At 42.6% G+C, this 27,083-nt stretch overlaps 1 protein-coding gene across 2 annotated transcripts in view; it reads right to left on the bottom strand.

Annotated features, from left to right (window-relative positions):
* Positions 1 to 27,083, bottom strand: part of ZNRF3 (zinc and ring finger 3) — a 174,057-nt gene that overhangs the window by 74,142 nt on the left and 72,832 nt on the right. The window contains exon 1 of one of the 2 annotated variants that reach the window (XM_077292047.1): positions 26,973 to 27,067. The exons of the other annotated variant lie outside the window; for it this stretch is intronic. The gene's annotated coding sequence lies outside the window, so the exon portion shown is untranslated. Of the gene's footprint in view, positions 1 to 26,972; positions 27,068 to 27,083 lie in introns of those variants that run through there. 2 annotated transcript variants of the gene reach the window in all.

Genomic DNA, 27,083 nt, shown 5'->3' with positions numbered 1-27,083 from the left:
CCTGCATTCCAAACTCCGGAAATGACGTGGACATGCGTCTCACCCAAACCGGAAGTGAGGTTATGATTGACTTGCGTTCCAGCACTCTGGCGTGCGCTTCAGCGAACCGGAAGTAGCAGCAGCTACAATGTAGATGCGCGACTTAACATCTACGAGGACATGTGTTTCATCACAGAGGGATTCAATTCATTGGGGGTGAAACAGCTGTTGGTGAGTTCTAATTACCGTACATATTCGATTTACCACGTGTATATATATTTACTCTCTACTCAGGGACCTTCTCTCTGCAGAACAATACAGGGAGTGGAGGGATCCACGTTTGTCGTGCACCAAGCACTTTATTGTTTAACCTTAGACAAGCTAGCCCCTTTGAAGTCACTTGGATGAAACGTGTCGGTACGCCAAGAAGGGAGAGTGCAGGGCCTCCAATATAGGGTTAGCTGTGGACTGCCCTTGCCAGAGCAGGAGTTTTGGGGACAGATACAGAGTGAGCCACTATATCAGGGGTGGGGAATCTTTTTTCTGCGAAGGGCCATTTGGATATTTATACCATCCTTCGGGGGGCCGTACAAAGTCTGCCCACAAAGAACATCTCTAGAATCCGTCCTTTTCTCACCATGGAAACAACAAAAACCCTCACTGTCGCCTTGATCCACTCCCGCCTGGACTACTGCAATGCTCTACTATTTGGCCTTCCCCTTACTCGACTTTCCCCTTTCCAGTCTATCCTTAATGCTGCAGCCAGGGTTGTCCATCTAGCTAATCTTTACTTGGACGTGTCCGCTCTTCGTCAGTAATTACACTGGCTGCACATTCATTACAGGATACAATTCAAAGTACTTGTTCTCACCCACAAAGCTCTCCACAGTGCGGCACCCCCTTACATCTCCTCCCTCATTTCTGTCTATCGGCCTAACCGACCACTGCGCTCTGCAAATGACTTTCGACTAACCTCTGCACTAATCCGTACCTCCCACTCAGGACTCCAAGACTTCTCCCGTGCTGCGCCAATCCTCTGGAATGCTCTACCCCAAGAAATTAGGACCATCCACAATTTGCATAGTTTTAGGTGCTCCCTCAAAACACATTTGTTCAGAGCGGCCTATCACATTCACTAATCAGTCATTTTATGTGTGTGTATGTAGCCCATTCACTATTTCCATCTATCCCCCACCCCCTGAAGATGGCTGGACCATCATTGTAAATACACACCTGTACTTTGTATCTCCCCCACTTCATTGTAGATTGTAAGCTCTCACGAGCAGGGTCGTCTTATTTTGCTTTAATTATTGTATTGCTAACGTTGTTACTTATGACTGTTGTGTTTGAAACTGTTAAGCTATAAAGCGCTGCGGAATATGTTAGCGCTATATAAATTATATAAATAATAATAATTATTATAATTATAATTATTATTATTATGTACATCCTCACTCTGGCACTGGTTTCAGAACTTAATCTTTCATTGCATGCCCTTCAATGTTCAGTAGTGAACACTGCGTGTGTGTGCTAACAGAACAAGAAGAAATTAATGAGCTTGTGGCAATCAAAATACAGCTCCTTGCCCAAGAATGCGGTCCCTGAGAACCTGCTCAGGGGCCTGATAAAAGGTCATCAAGGGCCAGACCCCTGCTCTATAGGGACCTATGGGGGGAATTGGCACTCCTGGTACTTACTCCCCTACGGATCACATTGAGTACACGGCTATACCCTTCTCACATCAAGGACTTCAGAATGGGGGAGATAATTCAATTTTTTTGGTCTCTGTTATTAGAGTCTTGATTATGATTTTGTGAATATACTGTATACACATGATATTATCAAGGATATATCATCTTGCTAATAGAGTGACTTCTTTGAACAACGTCATTTGTTTGACTCAGATCACCTCTAGGCAAGTGGACCTGTAATGAGATTTATCCCATATACTCACTTAAAGGGATAGTTGTTCTGTTCATTCATTGCAGCTCCCATACTGCAGGGGTAGTCACATTGATCACTTTCCTTTCTGCACTACTAGGGAGGATAGACCTTTTGGTGGCTTAATTCTAAGCCTCTGAATGTTCTACCTTTACCTTTTTAATGGTGGCATTAATTTTAGTTTAATGGTTATTAAAAATTACATTTTAGTTCTCACATTTTGCCATTTCCGATTTGCATTAGTGAAAACCTTGTAGTGTTAGTGGGCAGTTATTCCCCACCCTTTTGCTATATTATTCCAGTGAGTGTATGAAACTTCATAAAATCACACACGAAGATTTTGCAATAGGCAATAAATTTTTCATTTGAACAATCTGCCGAATATGAAAACTGTAAGAACAGACTCTTATTCCTAGATTTTGTGTAAAAAACAAAACAAAAAAAAAACTAAAATAAAAAAATGCCCTCAATGTGAATCTGTCTTTAAATCACAGGATAATAAACACTTAACCCAGCCTTAAAAAAAACTAAAGAATTTTTTTTCTGCGATGTGTGTATCTATACTTTGGTTGCATGAAGACAAATCCATGTTAGATATGCATGGTCCCCATTATACCAGAAGAACTGCAGCTTGGATTAAGGAGTGGTTGGACTTGCAGTTGTCAGCGTCCTTGTTTTACATGGCATAAAACCAAAACAAAAGAAATGAATGGAATGAGGTGCTGCCAGCTGCAGCTAACAAGTGTCACTCCGGGCAATGTGAGTGGAAGGCAGACGGTAAGGGATGATATGTCACATAATGACGGTACATGGTAATACTTTCTCCTGACGAACACCAACCTAGATACATTTTCCTATGTGGTGTAATATACCTCTAAGTTTCACTGCCTGTGACTTCCGGACCATTTGGGGGTCACCTGACCCAAGCTCAACAGCTTCATGTATGACTATGAGGTTGTTGAGTTTGGGTCAAGAAATCATGAAGCTTGGATGTGTGAAACCGGACTACCATGTCTTAATTCCACCAGAAAGCCTATAGCAGTATTTGGCTCACATTACCACCACCATCGGGTCGGCTATGTCTGGTATCAGAAACATGTACATTTAAAGTGGTAATGTGGCAATTCATGCTTCAGGATCCAGATGTAAAGGCCACCTCTGTTGTAGTCTCACAACATCAGACTACAATTAATTTATTTTTCCTTTTAGAACATACATGTTATTATGGTTATAGTAAATGACTGTCAGATAAATGTGCTGTTTATTATCCAAATGAAATGGCCATCTTCATACAACAATTTAGCTTTATGTTTGGGACTTTAAAGGGAACCTGTCAGCAGGATTATGCACAGTAACCTACAGACAGTCTCAGGTTGGCACCTTTATACTGATTACAATGATACCTTGGGTTGATGAAATCCGTCTTGTGGTTGCTGTTTACCTTACGCAGGCGTGTACTATGGAGGACAGAGAATGAACTTCAATCCAATATTGCAGCCAGCATGCAGCCAGCGGGTAAGGAAAGGGTGAATCAAACACCCGAAAACCCCACCCCTATGGCTGAAAATTGTTCCCTCCAAATTCAGGTGACAGAGTCCCTTTAACAAAAAAGTATGAAACAACTGAAATTATGTCTTATATTCTAGGTTCTTCAAAGTAGCCACCTTTTGCTTTGATGACTGCTTTGCACACTCTTGGCATTCTCTGGATGAGCTTCAAGAGGTAGTCACCGGGAATGGTCTTCCCACAATCTTAAAGGAGTTCCCAGAGATGCTTAGTAGGGTTGAGCGAAACGGATCGGTCATTTTCAAAAGTCGCCGACTTTTGGCAAAGTCGGGTTTCGTGAAACCCGACCCCAGCGTGGGATCGGCCACACGATCGGCGATCATCGCGCCAAAGTCGCGTTTTGCATGACGCTTTCCCCGCCATTTTTTAAGACAATGAAGGAGTGCGTGCAGCGTGATGACATGGGTTCCGGCTCGCTTTGTGCGGCGTCACAGGGGGTAAAACCGCCATGTTAACGTTTGGGATATAGCGATTTCCACAGTGAAACACAAACCTTGCAGGGACGAGAGAGAGAGAGAGAGACTAAAAAAAAAAATATCCCCATTGACTTGCATTGGGTTTTGTGTTTCGGTCGGCCCCCCGACTTTGCACAATATTCGGCCGATTTCACACGATCCGACTTTCGAGACAGTCGGGTTTCACGAAACTCGACTCGATCCTAAAAAAGCAAAAGTCGCTCAACCCTAATGCTTAGCACTTGTTGGCCCTTTTGCCTTCACTCTGCGGTCCAGCTCACCCCAAACCATCTCGATTGGGTTCAGGTCTGGTGACTGTGGAGGCCAGTCACCTTGCGTAGCACCCCATCACTCTCCTTCTTGGTCAAATAGCCCTTACACAGCCTGGAGGTGTGTTTGGGGTCATTGTCCTGTTGAAAAATAAACACAAACCAGATGGAATAGCATGCCGCTGCAAGATGCTGTGGTAGCCATGCTGGTTCAGTCTGCCTTCAATTTTGAATAAATCCCTAACAGTGTCACCAGCAAAGCACCCCCACACCATCACACCTCCTCCTCCATGCTTCACGGTGGGAACCAGGCATGTAGAGTCCATCCGTTCACCTTTTCTGCATCGCACAAAGACCCGGTGGTTGGAACCAAAGATCTCAAATTTGGACTCATCAGACCAAAGCACAGATTTCCACTGTTCTAATGTCCATTCCTTGTATTCTTTAGCCCAAACAAGTCTCTTCTGCTTGTTGCTTGTCCTTAGCAGTGGTTTCCTAGCATCTATTTTACCATGAAGGCCTGCTGCACAAAGTCTCCTCTTAACAGTTGTTGTAGAGATGTGTCTGCTGCTAGAACTCTGTGTGGCATTGACCTGGTCTCTAATCTGAGCTGCTGTTATCCTGCAATTTCTGAGGCTCGTGACTCAGATAAACTTATCCTCAGAAGCAGAGGTGACTCTTGGTCTTCCTTTCCTGGGGCGGTCCTCATGTGAGCCAGTTTCTTTGTAGCGCTTGATGGTTTTTGCCACTGCACTTGGGGACACTTTCAAAGTTTGCCCAATGTTTCAGACTGACTGACATTCATTTCTTAAAGTAATGATGGCCACTTGTTTTTCTTTACTTAGCTGCTTTTTTCTTGCCATAATACAAATTCTAATAGTCTATTCAGTAGGGCTATCAGCTATGTATCCACCAGACTTCTGCACAACACAACTGATGGTCCCAACCCCATTTATAAGGCAAGAAATCCCACTTATTAAACCTGACAGGGCACACCTGTCAAGTGAAAACCATTCCCGGTGACTACCTCTTGAAGCTCATCATGAGAATGCCAAGAGTGTGCAAAGCAGTCATCAAAGCAAAAGGTGGCTACTTTGAAGAACCTAGAATATAAGACATAATTTCAGTTGTTTCACACTTTTTTGTTAAGTATATAATTCCACATGTGTTAATTCATAGTTTTGATGCCTTCAGTGTGAATGCACAATTTTCATAGTCATGAAAATACAGTAAAATCTTTAAATGAGGTGTGTCCAAACTTTGTCTGTACTGTATGTGCGCTCAAACTTCTCAAAGTCTCTCAATTAATTTAATAAAAATACAAAAAATAAGGAAAAAAAATGATGCAATTGCATAGTTAAAACAAGATATGGCCTTCCTAAAACCACTTGGAGATATACAGCGTTGACCATTGCATTAAGCTTAATAAATAATAATGATGAAACAAAATCAATACAAGTACAGTACACCTATAACAAATTGGAAAAATTAATACAACTCCAATTTTCTAGAGTCCACTGCAATCATAAAGAAAGTCTAAAAAGTTTACCAATCATAAAATGCATGTAAAAATAAAACCCAAGTGGATAACGATATTTATGTGCCAGTTGCTTATTAGCTTACTGTGTAACTTAGCTGTTAGAACCTATATTATATATACACATGGGGCCCAATCAGTATTTATGGATGATAACAATAATACAGACTAGGTCATTGGTGCGTCCCCAGATACTCCAATGCACGTCATTTCCCCCAAAAAATATCATAAGAGTTTTATTCTATTTTTTTGCTTTCTTAGGTGGACTTTCTTACACGAATTTTGATTTTTCATTTAAATGCAGATATTGGTGCGGTAATGCGTTTATAACATAAGAAAAGATAAATGAGAAAACCTTTGAAAAAGGGGACATGGGACTCCGAGCGAAAGAGAATGTAGAGATTGATACATCAAAATGTGCATACGTAAAAAGAAATCTAGATAACTAAAACACAAGCAGCACAGTCTCCCGGGAGGAAATCATTTTCATCTCCGCTAAACAAAAGATTGCTTATTCACTGAGTGACTTGTAATTAACTGGTTTTAAAAGGCTCAAGCCCAACGAGCAAGGAATAAAGAAATAACATGACAATGTGACCTGGCGCTAAGGCCAAACTTTGATCACTCGAAGACAAATGTCAGCAGATAAACCATGTTATGGCCTACTAATTGAACATTAGTGAGCCTCCCCAGGACAGTATGAAGCTTGCTAAAGAGATCAGTACATCCACCCATTCTGTAATATGTAATATTACCTATTTGATGCCAAAGTTTTCAGTCTGGCACCAAATCCGGCATGACGGCTACAAGTACCGACCAATAGGTGTACATTAAAAATATCCATTGCTGAAGAGTCCATATTGATTAGCAGATCTGCTACTCACAGCTATCTGAAGTCCCCAGGGCTTATTATAAATAAAAGGGGGCATTACCAGTGTAAGACATGTAATGGTAGACAGTCTGCTTTCCTGATCTACACGCTCCGGAGGCAGATTCTCATGGAGATCTGTGTCCGGCCCATAAATCTTAGCAGCTCATTTGCATATTAAGAAAAGTGTGGATTTGTTTGGAATAAGTTACTGGATCACAGATCTTATTCAGCTTGGTATGACCTACATGTCTATATAGATGGCTTAGGAAGGTTGATTCTACTCACAGTTTCCCTTTAAACATACTGATGGTCTGTCTGTACATAAGAGTTTATCAACTGGGCAAAAAAATGTAATCAATGGTACAATAGGAAAGTTATTGGGAAGAGAACAGGATGAACTCTTAAATCTTGGCCTTTTAAGATATGGGTACACAAAGTTTATTTAAGGAGGTCAAAAGTGATGCATTTTCCAGTAGAAACTGCTTCAGAAAAGGTTCTTTCTTTGGGGAGTTTTTACAGGAGTTTGCTTAATTTCCTTAAGTGTTTTTTTAAAGGGTATACTGATATCCAAGATCCTATCCCAATATGTAAAAGGTAATAATAATATTAGCAATACCTCCAATTAGAAATGTAGTATATCTTCTGATTTGCCATGTCACTTACCCCATGTGCAAGGCATTGCAGTAGCTTAGGAATCCATGGTTATGACCACTCATATGGTGACAGATAGTCGTTAGTGGTTGTAACCATGGATATCTAAGCTACTGCAATGCCCTGCACATGGGGTAAGTGACATATTAAATCAGAAGAACTACACTACATTTCGAATTGGAGGTATTTGGCAATAATAATACTATTATTTCACTATCTACATATTGGGATAGGATCTTGAAGAAGGGAGTACTCCTTCAAGCATTAAAAAAAAAAAAACAACCTTTTTGGAACAGTTTTTTTTTTTCCTAAAGTTTTTTTTATATCCTTTTGATTTGGCAATCCCTAGTTTAGAGGAGATTGGATACCATCAGGAGATGCGCCTTCATTATTCCCCATCTTTTTTTACATACTGAAGAGACTCCTAAAACAAAAAAAACAAAAAAAAAAACAACTATCTGCACATATCCTGATTCTGAAATCTAAGCTCTCTAAATATGAAAACAATAAAAATAATAATTGGACCGGATCACTTTTATAGGACATGTTGAATTAATTATTCAGGTAGACATCCATTTTTATAAGAATTCAATATATAAACTAAAATTCTTAACCAAATTTAAAAGATTTCAGAAAGAATTTAGCGTTTTATGGAAGAACTAAAAGCTGTCGCCTCATCTGAATTACTCCCGCAGCTATGGCATTAAACAGCCAGCAAAACAAATCAAAACCCTTTAGTCCTTAGGCTTCTTTCACACTTCCGTCGGTACGGGGCCGTCACGAAGCGTCGGTGTGACGTACCGACGGAAGTGTTTGCTGTCACATTCCCGTCTTCGTTGCCGAGCAGTAAAGATCGTGAGAGCGATGTTTCCTGCTGGGCATGCGCAGTGTGAAACACTGGATGCGACGTACGGAAAAACGTTCACTTGAACGTTTTTCTGAGACGACGGGCTGCCAAAACCCGACGCATCCAGTGGACGATGCTTGCAACGTATTGCCATACGTCGCTAATGCAAGTCTATGGAGAAAAAACGCATCCTACGGGCAACTTTGCAGGATGCGTTTTCACGACGCATTGCGACGTTGGCCAAACGACGGAAGTGTGAAAGTAGCCTTAGGGAAATCATATTTTAAGTGTATTGCATTTTAAAGTCTAACCATAGATAACAAGAGGAAGCAGCAGAAATATGGAAAAAGAAAGACGTGTTCTTTCCGATGAACACAATAAATCCTGGCTAAGCTAGCAGTGAAGGAGAACATTAGGATGAAAATACAAAGTGCTATGAACGTCTTAAGAACGGACAATGCCCATGCTTACTTGTAACTTCAAATAAAAAAATGATCAGCCAATATGAATGTAAGACTGCAGCAGATACATGCGCCATTACAAAGACTTTTTACACTAACATCATTTCAGTTTGTGCCGCCATGAGCTGCCGAATTATTAGATGGAATTGAGCTGAGGTGGGACACATCTTGGCAGTATTAGGAACTTTTCATAGAGCAGGTTGGCCCTGGTTCCACGGCTATTTAAAGGGAACCTGTCACCACGTTTTTGGAAGATGGGATAAAAATAGCGTTAAATAGGGGCAGAGGTGGGCGTTACATTAGTGTGTGTGTTATGCGTTTATTACCCACCTAAGTTGCCGAAATAACTTTGCAAAGTCTCCGTTTTCGCCTGTCAATCAGGCTGGTCAGGTCACATGGGCGTGGTGTCTTCACCCAGATTTGGCGTAGTTTTCCGTTGGTGGCGTAGTGGTGTGCGCATGCCCAAAGTCCGGAATCCTCTTCCAGGGGATTTAAAATAGCGCGGTGTTCGTTATTGCATTGGTGATCGGTGGGCGCGGCCATCTTCCTTTGGCCGCGCGTGCGCAGAAGCGGCGCTCTGCTGGCCGCGGCTTCAGGAAAATGGCCGCGGGATGCCGCGCGTGCGCAGATGGATATCGCGGCGGCCATTTTCCTGAAGCCGCGGCCAGCAGAGCGCCGCTTCTGCGCACGCGCGGCCAAAGGAAGATGGCCGCGCCCACCGATCACCAATGCAATAACGAACACCGCGCTATTTTAAATCCCCTGGAAGAGGATTCCGGACTTTGGGCATGCGCACACCACTACGCCACCAACGGAAAACTACACCAAATCTGGGGGAAGACAACGCCCATGCGACCTGACCAGCCTGATTGACAGGCGAAAACGGAGACTTTGCAAAGTTATTTCGGCAACTTAGGTGGGTAATAAACGCATAACACACACACTAATGTAACGCCCACCTCTGCCACTATTTAACGCTATTTTTATCCCATCTTCCAAAAACGTGGTGACAGGTTCCCTTTAAGGGCCCCTTTAAAGCCAGTAGAGTTGAAATGAAAGAGTTAAGCCACCAGCTGCTTGTTGTACACCAAAGAGCAACCCATTAAATTGCTCTGAACTTTGCCAAGTCACAGTTGGGAAAACTAGAGTCTCATATTCCAGTCTGATCTTTGTCTTCTAAACTCCACATCCCTTTCATAACAATCTCCCGAGTGAATCTTTTCTAACGTTTTAGAGAACTGTCCAAGTTTGACCAATTGTGACACCATAATCACGCAATTTTAGTGATTAAGGAGTAAGTAAATTAGAAATGTGTAGACCCTTGAAGCAGAAGAGATACCATTCCCAGAGAATTTATCCCAAGTAATAAGGAATGCTAAACACTGAGCAAGTCTCTAGCCACCTTTTAGAAATTCATGAGAAAAAAAAAGAAAAAAAAAAAAAAATGTTGGAAATTCAAGATTTTGGGTTCAGTGAAAAATGGAAACTTTTTTCTTTTTTTAACTCAAAATATACCAGCCTTATCATTGGGTGTTAGTCTCAGGGGCTGCCCATGGACATTCCAAGTATCTAAACAGAACTTTGACCAGAAGTTGTAAGAGCGGCATAATGATGTTATACATTTTTAGTAAGGTCCAAGCACAGGTTGCTTACAGTGCACCGACTGTGCCAAAATTTTAGAATATATGCTAATCATTTACTGCTATTAGCAGATTTCTACTAGAAAAGAATAAAAGGGTTGTCGAAAATACAGATTAATTTTCATCCTAAATATCTATTTATAAAATTCCATAATAAAATAAATTAGAAAAAATATTAGATTAACAATTCTCTATCCTTCCCTAACTACACTAACTGCTTTTCCTTTTCGCCACTTTCTTTTTTTATGACACTTTGTTTGACAATCCCAGTGTAAACTGGTATATTCAAATGAAGAGTCATCAGCTGGCAGAGGCTGCGGTCACTGTGGCCTCTCTGACACCTCCCAGAAAAAAAGCATCACCCATTACCTTAGTTTCAGAAGCTGGGCTAGTCCCTGTGCAATGTACACAATGACTGTGCGCTCTCTCGGCGACTCAGATCAGCAGTAATGAGCCGGCAACAGAGCGCACTGTTAGTGCACGGTGTCAGAATACCAAGCATGCAGAGACCAGCATCAACCGGGTTTTGCAGGAGCCGAGTTGGACTCTGCACACTATGCATTCTGACACTGCCGCTCTGTTGCCGGCTCGTTACTGCTGATCTGAGCCGGCAAAAGAGTGTGCTGCCATTGTGCACATTGCAGAGTGACAGAGCAGTGGTAACACACAGGTGCTTGGATGCAGCGACACAGACGCGCAGAGTAGAGTTTATCCAATATTTAATTGTTCAACAGCAATGAACTCCTCACAGGGAGATAACAGGGGAAAAGGGATGCAATATAAACTGTTTAAGGCCACGTTCACACTTTGCGGGTTCCTCTGCGGGTTAATCCCGCAGCGGAATTGATAAATCTGCAGGGCAAAACCGCTGCGGTTATCCCTGCAGATTTATCGCGGTTTGTTCCGCGGTTTCCGCTGCGGGATTACTCCTGTACTATTGATGCTGCATATGCAGCAATATGCAGCATCAATAGTAATGTAAAAAATAATAAAAATCGGTTATACTCACCCTCTGACGTCGCGATCTCCTCGGCGCTGCACGCGGCTGTGCCGACAAGGATCTTCGTGACGTCACGGTCATGTGACCGCGGCGTCATCACGGTCATGTGACCGCGACGTCACCACAGGTCCTGCTCGCACAGCAACTGAGACCGGACGCCGCGGGCAGCGCTGAGAGGTGAGTATAGCATCATTTTTTATTTTAATTCTTTTTTTTACACCAAAATATGGTTCCCAGGGCCTGGAGGAGAGTCTCCTCTCCTCCACCCCGGGTACCATCGGCACATTATCCGCTTAACTTCCCGCAACGTGGGCACAGCCACATGCGGGAAGTTAGCGGATCAATGCATTTCTATGGGTGCAGAATCGCTGCGATTCTGCACCAAGAAGTGACATGCTCCTTCTTTTTTTCCGCAGAAAAGCCGCGCGGCTTTTTCCGCGGAAATCCGCAGCATGTGCACAGCGGGTTTTGTTTTCCATAGGGTAACATTGTACTTTACCCTGCATGGAAAACTGCTGCGGATCTGCAGTGTCAAATCCGCTGCGGATCCGCGGCAAAACCCGCAAAGTGTGAACATAGCCTAAAGGTTATTTAACTAAGACAGTCTCTTGTTATCAGATTCACTTATCATAGCTCCACTGTCCGTCACTCTCTGCAGGTCTGTCAGGTGATGGGGTGCCTGCAGAGGCCGATGCGGCGTCTTCATGCGTCCCCACCCAAAACACACAGTATCGCTTTTGGCGGAAGCAGGCAGTCACCGGTTTTGCCCACTGAACCCCTAGTCCATTCAACTGCGGAGCAGAAGAGTAGAGCTCTCCGCAAGATTCCACTCGGCATGTGTCTCTCCTCAATACAGCTGCGGTCCGCACCCGTTCAGCGCTCTGGCGGGAAGCCCCTTTCAGTTCCCACACAACCTCTTAACCTCATTCCCCTGGCTACGCCCCCTTCACCCAGGTAACTGGCTCGCTCCGTCCGCAAACTCATTCCCTCCAGCAACAGGAGGTTCGGCCCCAGTAGTTCCGCTTCAGCAGCACATGCAGCCCGATCCGCTCTTCTACACGGTCACTAGTCCAGCCCCTGAAACAAAGGTCACTGATGACACTGTTTCAGTTAGGAGGCAGAGACTGTGGCAGTGACTGCAGCCTCTGTCCTCTGATGATGCTTTGCTTGTATCCCAGCATGCACTTGGATTCTAAAACAAAGTGTCATCAAAAAGGCAGTAGGGAAAAAAAAAAAAAAGAAAAGCAGTTAGTGTAGTTGGGGAAGGGAATTTTTTATTGCATTAAATAGGGATTTAGGATGAAAATTAGTTTATATTTCGGACCACCCTTTTAACAAAACTAGATAAAAACTTGTCATGTTAAAAGCAGTTTAAAGGGACTCTGTCACCTGAATTTGGAGGGAACAATTTTCAGCCATAGGGGAGGGGTTTTTGGGTGTTTGATTCACCCTTTCCTTACCCGCTGGCTGCAATATTGGATTGAAGTTCATTCTCTGTCCTCCATAGTACACGCCTGCGTAAGGGAAGATTGCCTTGTGCAGGCATGTACTACGGAGGACAGAGAATGAACTTCAATATTGCAGCCAGCATGCAGCCAGCGGGTAAGGAAAGGGTGAATCAAACACCGGAAAACCCCACCCCTATGGCTGAAAATTGTTCCCTCCAAATTCAGGTGACAGAGTCCCTTTAACCAATATCCCAAAAGGCAATGAGATCAGGGCTTTTATCACCAAGTTATGACTGGGATCTTCTGGAAAAGCAGAATGTGAAGGACAGGTGGAGGCCTAGTTAGCATTGGTGAGGCCAAGTCTAAAATAACCTCAAAAGCAGAATAGCACAGTATTCAAGCAGGTTATACTGACAACAACTTGCTGGATCTCAATCCCACAGTGAGTAACAGGATTCACCTAGAGAGGAACATGGCATTACAAGATCTATTCCTTAAATAATAAATAAAAACACAACACAGAATTTATTGAGTGGAAGAAAAATGGCCGTGATGTTTATTTAGGGTTAAACCAGTTACAAACAAAATAAATAATGTAATCACAACTTCCATATTTCCATAAAAATACCAAATCCAATCCGCCCATACCAATGGGCGATTTTCCCACAAACAAGAACATCACGACGGGGACTTAACAAAGAAAAGGGGAGGGAGGGTGGGCTCTTCTTTTCTTCACTTCTCCAGCGGAATGATGTTCCCTGGTAAAAGCTGGCAAATATATAGCAGAATAAATCTGCCCAACAACCATAACCACCAATAAAAATCCTTTGAAATGGGCGCCAAAAACACCAGTTAAAACCAGAGCTTCTAAAAATAGCTCACCATGGACATTTAAACTGACCTGAGATTGAACCCTAAATTAAAGACCAATGTGCATATCTGATAACAACAATATTCCTAAGATCTGTAATGCCATGAGACCCCCCCTTTATTTCATTTTTTGGCGGGGGGGGGCTAGCATGGCATTACAAGATCTATTCCTTAAATAATAAATAAAAACACAACACAGAATTTATTGAGTGGAAGAAAAATGGCCGTGATGTTTATTTAGGGTTAAACCAGTTACAAACAAAATAAATAATGTAATCACAACTTCCATATTTCCATAAAAATACCAAATCCAATCCGCCCATACCAATGGGCGATTTTCCCAAGAGCCAAGCCTCAAAGAGGCGAGGCCCCCCCATAACCACACAGCCACTTTTCAACCATTGATTGTAAATTTAAGTTAAAAATATCCAATCCAATAACTGATAAATGGACCAAATCATTCCGAAAAAGTCCTGGTAAAAACCCTTCTAAATCCTCATGACGAAAAGAAAAACCGCCAATTAATGGTAAAAATTTACTCATACTCCTATTAATTCTTTTACGAATCTTATCCAAAAATAAAAACTTAGAATCAGACCATAAAATTCTGGGGACAATTTCAGAAAAAACAAGACCAACAGACGGAAAAGACTGTCTAATGCTGCAAATATCAGACCTCATAAAAGCTAATAAATCTAAAGTTCTCATTTTGCCCAGATCGTTACCGGACAGATGAAAAATCACTAAATCTGGAAAAGGAAACATGTTAATACATTTTCTAAACTCAAAACAAAAATTTGACCATTTCATGCCCCGAACACTGTGCCAGAAGATCTGAACTTGAGAAGAATTAAATGATAAATTCTCAGTATAAACTCTCTGCCTGGCCCTCTTCTCTGCCCAAAAAATATACGAGTGTCCAATAATCCACACTATGAATGGACCTGAAAAATAAATAGATAATTAGTAATCGTAAAGTTCGTGGCGAACATACAATTTGAATCTATTAGATTCCCATCTACCCAATTTCTGTATTGAAGCATCCTCTAAGCCTGATCTGGCTGCTTCGGTAGCAGCTCCTATATGGAAAGAATGGGAAGTGATCCTAAGGTGTTGGTAATTCAAAGAACATAAGCATTTTTTTAGAACCGCATTGAATTGAAATATAGTTACAGGTAAACCATCCAAATGAATAAATAACGGGCCTGAAATATCTGGCCTAATAGTAAGCCAACGCCTTAAACTAGATACTGGGCAGATTAGCGGCTCAGGGAAAGAGTTAATAATTAACCTAGAACCTCTGCCCATCTGGTCTGTTTTTGATTGTCTAATAAATAAAACTACTTGAGAATTATCAACTCTGACATCAGACCTGAACAGACCAGAAGGTTCCGATTTTTTAGTTGAGACTACCTCGCCAACCCGCAAGGCACCGAAAAATGTGAGTGTGAATATTGAATAAAATAAAAGGCTCTCCTCTCTAGAACTACAAACATCAGGGAGCGCTAAGCATAATTCCTTCAAAAGCTGGAAAGAGATCGGGCGTCTTGAATCTGGTTTAAAGTTAGATCTCTTCAAGCCCTTCAAAAATTGTTTTAAGGGAAAAAAACTAGTTAGCGGGGGGTTACCCCTTAATTTTAGAAAAAACGATACCCCTGCAATGGATTTAGCTATAGCTGAGTGGGAGAGGCCTGATTCAGACAGAGATACTGCAAACTGCAGGCCGGATAAGGCATTGGATACATTACAATTTAAGTTATGAAGGGCGCAAAAATTCACCCATCTAAGCCACGCGGCCGAATAATCGGCCCATGATCTAGCAGAGAGGGAATTCCTAATACACTGAGGAATCAAATCGAAATCAGCTCCCAAATTGACTGCGGGCAAGGAGTTGGCTCCAAATCTGCGTTGGGTACCTGTAAGCAAAAAATTGACCGCTCATGTTTGCACAGTGAACCCGCCACTGAAGCCCATGCACTCACACCTTGTTTCGCTTTGATCCAAATATTAAATTTTAGGCATGTTAAAACCAACTGTCTTATAATCAAAGAAGCACATTTATTTTTAGAGGACAGGGTGTTTATGGAGAGAAGTACTCCTTGATTCAATGAAAAGATGCTAATCCTGGAGTTTTGAATCAAAGAGCCCCATAAATAGAGCCCCAAAAAAATTGCAAAGAGTTCCAGCACCATCTCATTATTTGTGATATGAGAATCCAACCAATGAGATGGCCACTGAACATAACACCAATGATGTGACAAAAGAACACCACAGCCGGAAGTGGAATTCACTGAAACAGAGAAGGGGATTGAGTCAGCAGAAATAAAAACAGTTTGCCAGCAAGACTTTCCGTTAAAATCTGAAAGAAATTCTAACCAAATTTTTACATCCTCCTTCATCTCAGAAGAAATTCTGATATGAGAAGTAGGAGACGTTAATCCTTTGGTAGCATCATAAAGCCGTCTAGAAAAGACTCGACCGATTGGAATAATACGCAAAGCAAAATTTAGTAGGCCGAGTAAAGATTGAACATCCTTTAAGATCACCTTCTTTTTGGTAAGACAATTATTTAGTGCAGTGGATAATTTTACAATTTTGTCCGGCGGGAGTCTGGATTCCATTTTAACCGAGTCTAACGTAACGCCTAAAAACTCGATACAATTACAAGGAAAAACGGTTTTCTCATGGGCAATGGGAACGCCAAAATACTCGCACATTTTAATAAAACTATTAAGTGTATCTAAACAAATTGAGGATTCAGGGGGGCCTACAAACAAAAAATCGTCTAGATAATGCAAAATATTGACGTTGGGGGAATTAGATTCCAGTATCCAATGCAAAAATGATGAGAAGCTCTCGAAGTAAAAACAAGACAGGGAAAAACCCATAGGGAGGCATTTGTCAAAGAAAAACTGGTTTTCAAAATAAAAGCCTAATGAATTAAAACCGTTAGGATCTATAGGTAATAACCGAAACGCCGACTTAATGTCCGATTTGGACATAAGAGCGTTCTTACCCATAGTCCTAAGCATGTCTATGGCCAAATCAAATGATGAGTAGCTAACAGAACAGACGTCTTTATCTACCTCATCATTTAAAGATGAACCGGTGGGGTACGAAAGGTGGTGAATCAGGCGGAAAGATCCCGTATCTTTTTTGGGTACTAAACCTAACGGAGAAATACGAAAATTTGGGAAAGGAGGGGAGGTAAAAGGACCTGCGACCCTACCAAGTTCCAGCTCGCTAAAAATTTTTTCTCTAGCTATTTCGGGATTAAACGCCAGAGAGGGAAGATTCCTTAACAACTTACAGCCGATCCCTTTAAAAGAAGGCACAAAAAAACCTTTAGAAAACCCGTTAAAAATTAATTTACTGCTCAGAAGATCTGGGTACTTGTTTAGCCAGTACACCAGTCTTTCCAGCTTCACTGGGGTCGAGGCTTTTTGCATTGCTGTCCCTGGAAAGTGTTTGCTGAGCGGACTGCTTTTTAAAGCATCGTGACATAGAGTGCGCATTTCCGCAAAATGAACACTCATGTCGAAATCTGCAGTTAGTATTCCACTTACAGACAGAGTCATTAAAAGCAAAACAGACGCCCTTCTTAGGGAGGGCTGATGACACCTGTTTAGTTGAAGACTGTCTCTGAGGCAGCATCAGATTAATCCAAAGCCCCACATCCTTCGTACCCCAGGAGAGGTCAGGATGAACAGCTAACTTTTGCCTAAAAGATTCATCATAATTAATCCAGGCAAAACCGCCAAAGTTGCGGTATGCCTCCAAAATTATGTCAATGTGTTGAAACAATTTACTACATAAATTGGGTGATTTCTCGCCCAGGACCGCCGAGTAAATTGAAAAGGCCTGTATCCAATTGTTGAAAGATCTGATGTGACCACGTTTAACGTCATCCGAATCAGATTTTTCATCGCGCCTCTCCAACCTACCCGGCTGATCCCTGCGAGGAAGCAGAGAAAATAAATCAATGTATTGGTTACTCCAAATCAGCTCCTTTGTTGCTGAGCTGAGATGAAAACCAAGGGGAGAAAGCTCACAAGTCAGAGCTTCTTTAAAGTGATTTTGAGGAATTAGCGTAGAGGATGTGGAAATTCCAGGACTGTTGTCAAAACTGACAACTGTGGGAGAAGGAGATTTAAAAACCTCCCCCAGTGTCTCTGAAACCACATCCTTGATCATGTTTTTAAAATCAGAGTGCGAGACAGACAGGGGCACATGAATGTTCTCACCCCTACTGATGGCGTCGCTGCTGCGTCCAGAAGAGTTGCCAGCACTCCAGCCCTCCATGTTGGGCGAGCGCCGGTGCGAGCCAGCTGATCCTGACCCGATGGAGTCCTCACGCTGCGGGAGCACGCGATCCGGTGCGGGAGCTGGGATGCTGGAGGAGGCCACAGCCATCGCCGACAGGGCGCCTGACAGAGGGGTTCCCGCAGCGCTTGTACGGCTGCATCTTACCCCTGATCTGCCAGCGCTCACTGATGACGCGGCTGGCGACGGCTGAGGACGCTGTGTGAGCTCTCGCGCTGGGCTGCGAGATCTCCTGGATGCAGCACCGCGAGGCTTCCTGGATGGCGCTTGAGAGCGGCGTCTGGTCCTCTGCGACGGACCCGGTCCATCCTGAGGTAACGGCAGGGCCGGAGAGCCTGGAGCTCTGATGACCAATGGTGGCTCTGCAGCGTCTTGACACGGGGACTCAGCCTGGGATGCCGGTAAGGGAGGGGGGGAGACGGCTTCGGATGCTACCGCATAAGGTTCTATAGCGAGGCAGCTCCTTAGCCAGTCAACCCCGCCCTCAGCGCCGGCTCTGGAGATCAGCTGCTGCAGCAATTCTTCCATCCTGGAAAGGGGTCTCTTCTTTTCTTCACTTCTCCAGCGGAATGATGTTCCCTGGTAAAAGCTGGCAAATATATAGCAGAATAAATCTGCCCAACAACCATAACCACCAATAAAAATCCTTTGAAATGGGCGCCAAAAACACCAGTTAAAACCAGAGCTTCTAAAAATAGCTCACCATGGACATTTAAACTGACCTGAGATTGAACCCTAAATTAAAGACCAATGTGCATATCTGATAACAACAATATTCCTAAGATCTGTAATGCCATGAGACCCCCCCTTTATTTCATTTTTTGGCGGGGGGGGGGGCTAGCATTCTCTAAAAGAGTGCGAGAAATCACTTCCTGCCTTTTGTCCTAATTAGAAAAGCAGCAAGAAGCAGTGAGCCATGAAGGTGAGCAGTGTCCCCAGGGAGATGGCCTGGAAGACAAATCATAGGAATCCTGGCGCTGCAGCAGCCCTGCCAGTGCTCAATACATAGAATTGCTTATTTTCACATAGGTACCATTACTTTCTAATGAGGTTTAATCATTAGTATTGCGTTAAATCCGCTACACACAAATCATTTTGGCTCATTCATTACTTCATGAAGTGAAGCAAAGTACTGATCCAAATTCATGGAAATGATAATTTGCTGCACATGGTTATAGTCAACCGCCAGCATGAGTATGTGTCTCCTCCTGACTGCTGCCACTGCCCCAACATCAAAGGGCTAATCTGATGAGACAGACCTGTAAGCATCAGGACAGATTGTTCATTAACAGTACTTGCTAGGAATCAAAATGAGGACTTTCCAACTATAATATCATATATATATATATATATATATATATATATATATAGATAGATAGATAGATAGAGAGAGAGAGAGAGAGAGAGAGAGAGAGAGAGAGAGAGAGAGAGAGAGAGAGAGAGATACACATACATACACACAAGCACACATATATTATTAATTGGCAGCAACCTTCGAAAATGGTCCCAAAAATTTCATTTACGGTAACCTATACTTACAAAAATCACCACTGCAATATCTGTCAAGAAGATACTGCACCTGTCAACCCTTACCAATCTCACTACAAATTACTGTGCTGAGCCACGAATGCCATCATAGGTAATGAGTGGGTTCAATAGGTTGTATCCTGTATGCCAAGAACCAGGATGCCAATAGACTGGTAAGACCCACCAACCCCATTTATACCATGGCAGCCCATTTAATTAAGACGAGATACCATTTAAACCAAAACTCTTTTTCTTTAATGGATGAAGGTCCATCACAGCCAAGGTGGCATTCTAAGCATGTGGGTATGATAAAATCACAAGTAAAGCACGATTGGCTTGCTGATCAAGTAAGAATTGCTATGTCCTGCCGGGGACCCCCAGCACAAGTTAGACTGCGTACAGCGAAAACACTTGTGGTATAACAATTGGCCGCAAAGAAGGAGCAAAGCATTTATACTGCGCGCCAACCCCCACCCATTTGGTGCAAGGTCTGCTCAATCCCATACTGTAGACCACAGAGAAAAATATCGAGCTTTATCATGAACACCATCAGGCAACATCAGACTGGTATTGTGTCCCTCCAGCTGACAATGTCTGATGACTACTCCAGTTTTAAAATGGATAAAGAGGACAGGTGCACGTTAAGGATACTTTCACACTTCCGTCTTTTGCCCTCCGTCGCAATCCGTCGTTATGGGCAAAAAACGGATCCTGCAAATGTGCTTGCAGGATGCGTTTTTTGCCCATAGACTTGAATAAGCGACGGATGGGCGGACGCGCCGCACAAAAAAAGTTAAATGTAAAGTTTTTTTGTGTGACGTGTCCGCCATTTCCGACCGCACATGCGCGGCTGGAACTCCGCCCCCTCCTCCCCGCTCATCACACTGGGCTGCGGATGCATTGTAAAACTGCATCCGCTGCCCACATTGTGCTGATTACAGCACAAAGTCCATCGATACGTAGGGCCGACGGTTTGCGACGGCCCCGTACCGACGGCAGTGTGAAAGTAGCCTAAGCGTGCGCCGAAAGCACTCTACAACTTCTGCATCCCTCACTCCCTGCCATGCTACACGGGAAATGACCTCCGACCAGTCCAAGGTTAATTCCTGGAAGAAATCATGGAATTTATCCAAGTCCCAACGCGTCATGGTGAGGAGCTCGGCTAGGCAGAAAAGCAGAGCAGAGATGGGGCTACCGAGGATCTAACCAGGTCCAGCAAATGTCCTCCACCACTTGCCACATGAGGGACGGGCAGATGTGCCCCTCCACTTTGGCTGTGGGTAAACCTTCCTGAAATTTCTGCCAATCAAAACGAGAAAGAGTCAATTACATTATTTGTACCCGGAATGTGGTGGGCTTGAAACAGATGTTAAATGTTAAAACGCAAACATTTTAACACCAAGAACCTAAGTAGTTTGATAACCAGGGGGGGTGTGTATGTGATGTATGGCGTGTAAATCGCTCATGTTGTCAGTCCAAAAACTAATTTGTTTATCCCTAAAAATAGGAACCCCATATGGCAAAATACGTAACAATGGGAAACAACTCTTAAAGTAAGCTTTGTAACCCAGCCTGAGGAGCGCCAAGATTCCCGGGTCAGCGATCTGCACACCATTGATCTCCGAAAATAACATCGAAACCTCAGGACCAGGCAGCATCAGAAAAAAGGAGGGATCCTTATTAGTCAATTCAGGGGACTGAAAACACTTGTGGTGACCATTATAGGGCCAGAGGAACTCCTTCCAAAGCAGCAAATCAGCCTTTAAAAGCGGGTTTTATCTGGATTTTATGATGGGGGAGCTTGATATTGCTAGTCAACAGGGATAAACATCTTGAAAAATAAATTTCCCATGGGTATTACATGGCAAGCGAATGTGAGAAGACCCAACAAGGGCTGCATCTGGCATAGCGTGACTATTTAAACTTTTCATACCGAGCAAAAAAACCTTCACTCCCTGAAATTTTGAAAGTTTTTCATAATTGCAGTGGAATCAATCACAATACCTAAAAAGGGGAGGGAAATGGAAGAACCAGAAGTCTTGCTGGATTGTGTTTTAATAATAAGAACCATCTACAAAGCAAGCCAAAAGGTGTTGACAATCCGGAAGAACTGGCAAGAGGCGGAAAGCAGATTCAGTATCAGATTTTGACATTAAGGCTTAAGGGCCAACCTCCCTAGTCAAGGTGATAGCCCGCTCAAAGGAAACGTATGTAACAGATGCGTGCTTTTCGAAATTCTGTCATTTACGGATACCCCTTGAGGTGGGAGATGTGTAGAATTTGCTGAAACTTGCCAGGATCTTTTTTGGGAATGATTCCTAAGGGGGAAAAGCCCAAATTGTAAAATGGTGGGGTTGGGAAAGGGCCTCTTATTCCACCTAGGCAAATCTCCTTCTGTACCTTATCTGTAAGGATTAGCGGAAAATCCTTTGCTGATTTCAGTTTGGGGGAAAACGACGATTGTCTATTGAAACAGAATGGGATGAAGAAACCGTAACTGAAATGCAATTGGGCTCCTGCTACCTTATTGGGTTAGAGGTCAAGCCAAGTCGCATCGCGGTTAAAGGGACTCTGTCACCTGAATTTGGAGGGAACAATTTTCAGCCATAGGGGTGGGGTTTTCGGGTGTTTGATTCACCCTTTCCTTACCCGCTGGCTGCAATATTGGATTGAAGTTCATTCTCTGTCCTCCGGAGTACACGTCAGCGCAAGGCAATATTGCCTTGCGCAGGCGTGTACTATGGAGGACAGAGAATGAACTTCAATCCAATATTGCAGCCAGCATGTAGCCAGCGGGTAAGGAAAGGGTGAATCAAACACCCGAAAACCCCACCCCTATGGATGAAAATTGTTCCCTCCAAATTCAGGTGACAGAGTCCCTTTAAGCTCATTGAGGTCCTTAAATTCTGGTTGATTGGGGTTTTTTGTGAGAAATTTTGGGGAGATAAAGGAGCATTTGATTGCGGCATGGGGGCCTTCACAGGCTGAATACTAGTGTTTATGCTTGCATAGTCCGAAAAAAAACAACAGTGTCCCTCATTGAACAACCAACAGGAGTCAGGTCTGCAGACGGCCACTGATCCTATGTCAGCGGTTTGGGCAGAGGCCGCTGTGTGAAAGGGGTTTTGTGGCTTTCTGGGCTAGCATAAGTCGAATTCATGTATCTGTCGCTTTTATCTCTCAACCTAAATGAGGCTGTAGGGCTAAACATCTGCTGAATTCCTCATCGTAGCACCACCAAGCACTGACCAGAATTTGACCAGAGTGCGATCATAGTGCGATCTGATTTTCTCAAAGGAGGCAAAGATGGAAAGACATTTTTTTTCCATCTTCTCCATTCAATCAATCCGTGAAAAATCAAGACAGCATCAGATGTCATAGGAGTGCATGTTTTCCACGGACTGACTCAATGGAGAAGATTTTTAGGGTCCCAATACTAATGTCTATAAAGTGTAGCATATTTTGTGCAGCAGCAATAATGATAAAGGATGCAAGCTGCATATGTGCTTAATATCTGAGAGAAACTTTCAGGATGGTCTAGGATGGATGGAAAAGACTAAATCAATTGACTAAAGAAGAGTTTTCATTTACTGCATTTGTTACTTATTCCTCCTAACTGTACCTGACCAGTAATGTATTTTCCTGTATCATGTCAGGCGGTATCATTTAATGATATGTACTTGTGAATGTGATGGAGTGAAAGCAGTCAAACACAACCAAATAATAAAATGTGATATTCTCAATGAGGTGTGTTAATCAAGAATTGCTATGCCAGGTATAATAAACTGTACAAACACGTAGCAAATATAGGCAGAGGCAATGAAAGTAAGTGGCCGATCAAATCAAAGGCAGAGATAGAGTGAGAGGTATCAAAGCCTAACTCTTCATAGAGCAGAAAATAAGTTTGAAAGGGAGGACGTTTTATCACAAATATGAAACCAGTTTTCCATGAACCCCTTCCTGATTGAAGACGCTATAATGGGTTAAACTCCTTGGCAATAGGCAGCTGGTCAAAGTCTTTGAAGTGCCCCTCCTCCCCATTCTGAGCTCCTCCAAAGGAAGGAGTTTTGTGGAATGTACTCAGAGGAATGACCTCCGCTCTGGAATGTGCTGAGCAAAGGAACGAGGAATGCAAGGCCCCTTTTGGGGTGCCCAAAATAAGGAGGATTAGGTGATCCCCATTTCCCTGGACTATTTCCTCAGCAAAAGTGACCATTTGCCTTTATAACAATGTTCTCACTTGTGTCCTTCCGAAATGATTAGTTTTACACCTGCATGTCAGCTTTCTTCTTACATCCAAAACATAAATGCCCCATAATGGAAATGAACACATTCTTGGAGTCCAGAGAGATACAGTATGTAGAGCCATTCCTTGTCCTCCAGGTGCTTCCAGCTGGAGACATGTCTACAGGGGCTGCAGTCCTTCCAAACAGCTTGTATTGGGTGAAAAATTTGCAAGAAACACATTAGACAAGTGCAAATCTACCCATTCAATTCAATGATTTTCCCCAGGGATGGACAGCATGGAGCATGTCCAGTAACCCTCACCTTTGTCGCTATGTAAGAGTATACTGAACATGTAATCGTAAAGCGGGAGGATAGCAAAAGTTCTTAAAATTTAAGCCATTTCTTAGGTTGCGATGCCCATCATTGCAAATCTCAAAAGACATGGACATCCAATTTCTAGAAGAGCTCCAAAATGGTTAATCTACTTCGTAATGAAATCATACACCACTTGCTCTCCTATGAATGCATAAGCCGATAGTCTTATGAAGTTTCTAGGACACCCGGGTGGCAAATTGTAGACATTGTGGATACAGATAATAATCGTTAAAAGGTCATATCTACTGGTATATATTTTCTGGTAAGAGATTTTCACATTAAAAAAAAAAAAAAAAAAAAGGGTCACTGAATTGACAGGAACACTCAGGTGGCAGATTTGTTGCAGACATTTCTCCAAATGTCTCAATTCTCTGAATGCAGATTACAAAATTGCTTGCACCTGCTGCAAACTCCATTTGGATATAGGGTGAACCTGCCATGCATAGGGTCACCCTCATAGGGAATCAGATTTTAATCCAGATGATAAGTCACAGATCGCACATGCCCTTTGTCAGCCATGTTATTTTTTAAGATGTTATAGTACTCTTCTGTAGTTGAGGAGAAGGCTGGAAATTTGTGATGAACTATAAAAGTAGCAACGTTAACAGCGCGCAGAAAGAAAACGGTGTGGGCAGACTTTAAAAGGAAGTCATTAGGCGTCCTAGTTCCCCTACTGTGGTGAAAATATCCACAACATCAAAAAACGGTAATAAAATGTTATTGCCGAACTATACAAAAGACTTATTATACTCTGTGAAATATCAAAGCGAGAGCCATAAAATGATCAGAGCCCGATTATCTCTTCACTTTATAGATAAATGGTAAAATGTAACTTATCTCCTGCATCTCAGGAACACTCTGCAAACACAAATGTACTGTTTTACCATCAATGAAGATAATGCTAAAAGCCTAATGAAAGACACACCGCCATTTACTCGCCAGAATGATTTGCCTTCTATTATACTAATGCTATTATCACAATAGTGGGATGTACGGTGGAAAGAGAAAAATTCAATCCCACACCAAGTACAACTTGATTAAAAAAAATAATTTTACTAAAAATTGAAAAGAATTTCAACCATTAAAAACATATGGGCTCCGATTCATAACACTGTTATGGCAAAATTCAGGAGTAAATTGTTTTAAAAACGCGCAACATTTTTGCAAATCACAGAGTTGCGAAAAAATGTAGCAACTTTCGGCATTCATGATGAGCTGTGACATTCCATACGTCTGAAATCTTACTCAAGTCAGAGACTAGAGTAAAATTGAGGCGTGCGCTACCTTTCAGATGCCCATGATTCACGAAAAGGCGTGACTCCAACACGCTCCCTCGTCAAGAACGATGTGAAAAATCACCGGTTTTCATAATTGGGGCCATGGTCCTCAGAAGAGCCAAGCAAATGTGTATGGAGGAGTCAGGAAAACGAGCAGGAAGTTAAAGAATCAATTGACCAGCAGCTATCTCATGTTTAATGTCACCCTAAGGCCATTACACAATACACGGCGTATTTCACGGTCTATGAACGAACTGCAATGCCTGGCCTGCTGGCCGATCTCCGTCCTGAACTTACGGCAGCTATTTGTCTATGAGGCTGTAAATTCGGGTCAGTTAACCTGCAGTCAATCTGGGCATTACAGTCCGTATACGAACCATGAAATAAGTTTGTGTGAACTAGGCCTTAGTCATTAGTTAGTTGGAAACTTTTACTAACCAAACTACAGAAATGTTTTTCATCTTTAATAAGCCATATCAAAAGATTTTTATCAAAATGCCCCTTTAAGTGCTTTCTTCATGCAAATAGTTTTTTTCAAACATTCGTGCAAGGCCTAAACATACAAAAATTAAAACTAGTATGGTTGTCATAGAGGATTAATGGGGTCTCAATCTAAATGTCTGGCCCAAATAAAAATAATACAGCCTATACTCACCTCCTGTGCCAGCGCCGTTCCTGAGGTCATGAGCTCGGCGTCCAATCAGCGCTGGCGTCACTGTTCCCGCCTTCTGACAAATGAAACATCAAAAGGAAGGGAGAGAGAAGCGCAGCCCTGACTTCCTCTTGAGGCGAGTACGAAAATAAGCAACTTAGAATTGTATCAGTAGCGGCCGCCATCTCCTATCTCGGTAATGGGAATGTGCCTTCACTGAATACAAATTTCCCCTTTTGGACTTTTTCTGCCTTAAATTTTTTTTTAGATGTTTATGTTCAGAAATCCAAAAATTAAAGGATATGTTATCTGCCACTCATGAGAATTTGGTCCTAATATTGGTAAAGAACTGGTAGTATTTATTACACTTGGTGTACAGCATTGGGGAATATATTGGCAATTGCAATTATTCAATAAAAACAACATAACTTATTATAATGTGTATATAAAATAAAGATATTGCCTTCTTAATTCATCGAACTCCTTTAAACATTCTCCAGTAAATCTTTTTGTATGGGATTCATTTCCAAGAAATATGGAACTCTAAATGTCATATTTTGCTTGTCTCTTCCAGAAAGAAAACAACAGATGGCAGACTTGTAGGACCTCGGTGCCCTATACCAGTATCTGGCTGCAGTACAAAGAAGAGGCAGCAAGGCCAAGCGAAACGCTGAGCCCCTGTATGCCGAACAATAACACGGCCCGAGATGTGCTGCTGCCCTTTGCAAGCAAAAGCTGTGAGCCGGGAGTGTGACCAAGAGCAACAGGAAGTCTGTGCTGGCTCATATGCCCTCATTGCTTCAATACTACTTTGTAGATGGAGAAAACAGACCGGTCCTAATCTTCAGAATTAACCTTTACAATCGCTCTGAGCTATTGTGATACTCCTCTAACCAATGTATATGGTCTGAAATCATCAGGAACATTGTATCAGTTAAAAATATAGCAAACGCTATCAGGATATGGGCATCTTTAGGAGCATTTTTTGTTACTTATATAAATGCATTCATACATTTCGGGATAATAATTATGTTAGCAATTAAAGGGGCTGTCCACCTCTAGGAAAACCCCTTCTTAAACTGAATATTTTCTCCGCAAGAGAAATTGACTTGCTGTTGCCTGGAAAGACGTGCCGCATGTCCATCTCCACGGGTCATCTCTGGACGC

This window comes from Ranitomeya variabilis, chromosome 1 (genome assembly GCF_051348905.1).
Source record: "Ranitomeya variabilis isolate aRanVar5 chromosome 1, aRanVar5.hap1, whole genome shotgun sequence".
NCBI lineage: Eukaryota > Metazoa > Chordata > Amphibia > Anura > Dendrobatidae > Ranitomeya > Ranitomeya variabilis.
The sequence above is the reverse complement of the archived record's forward strand: the minus strand, read 5'-3'. Positions and strand labels throughout refer to the sequence as shown.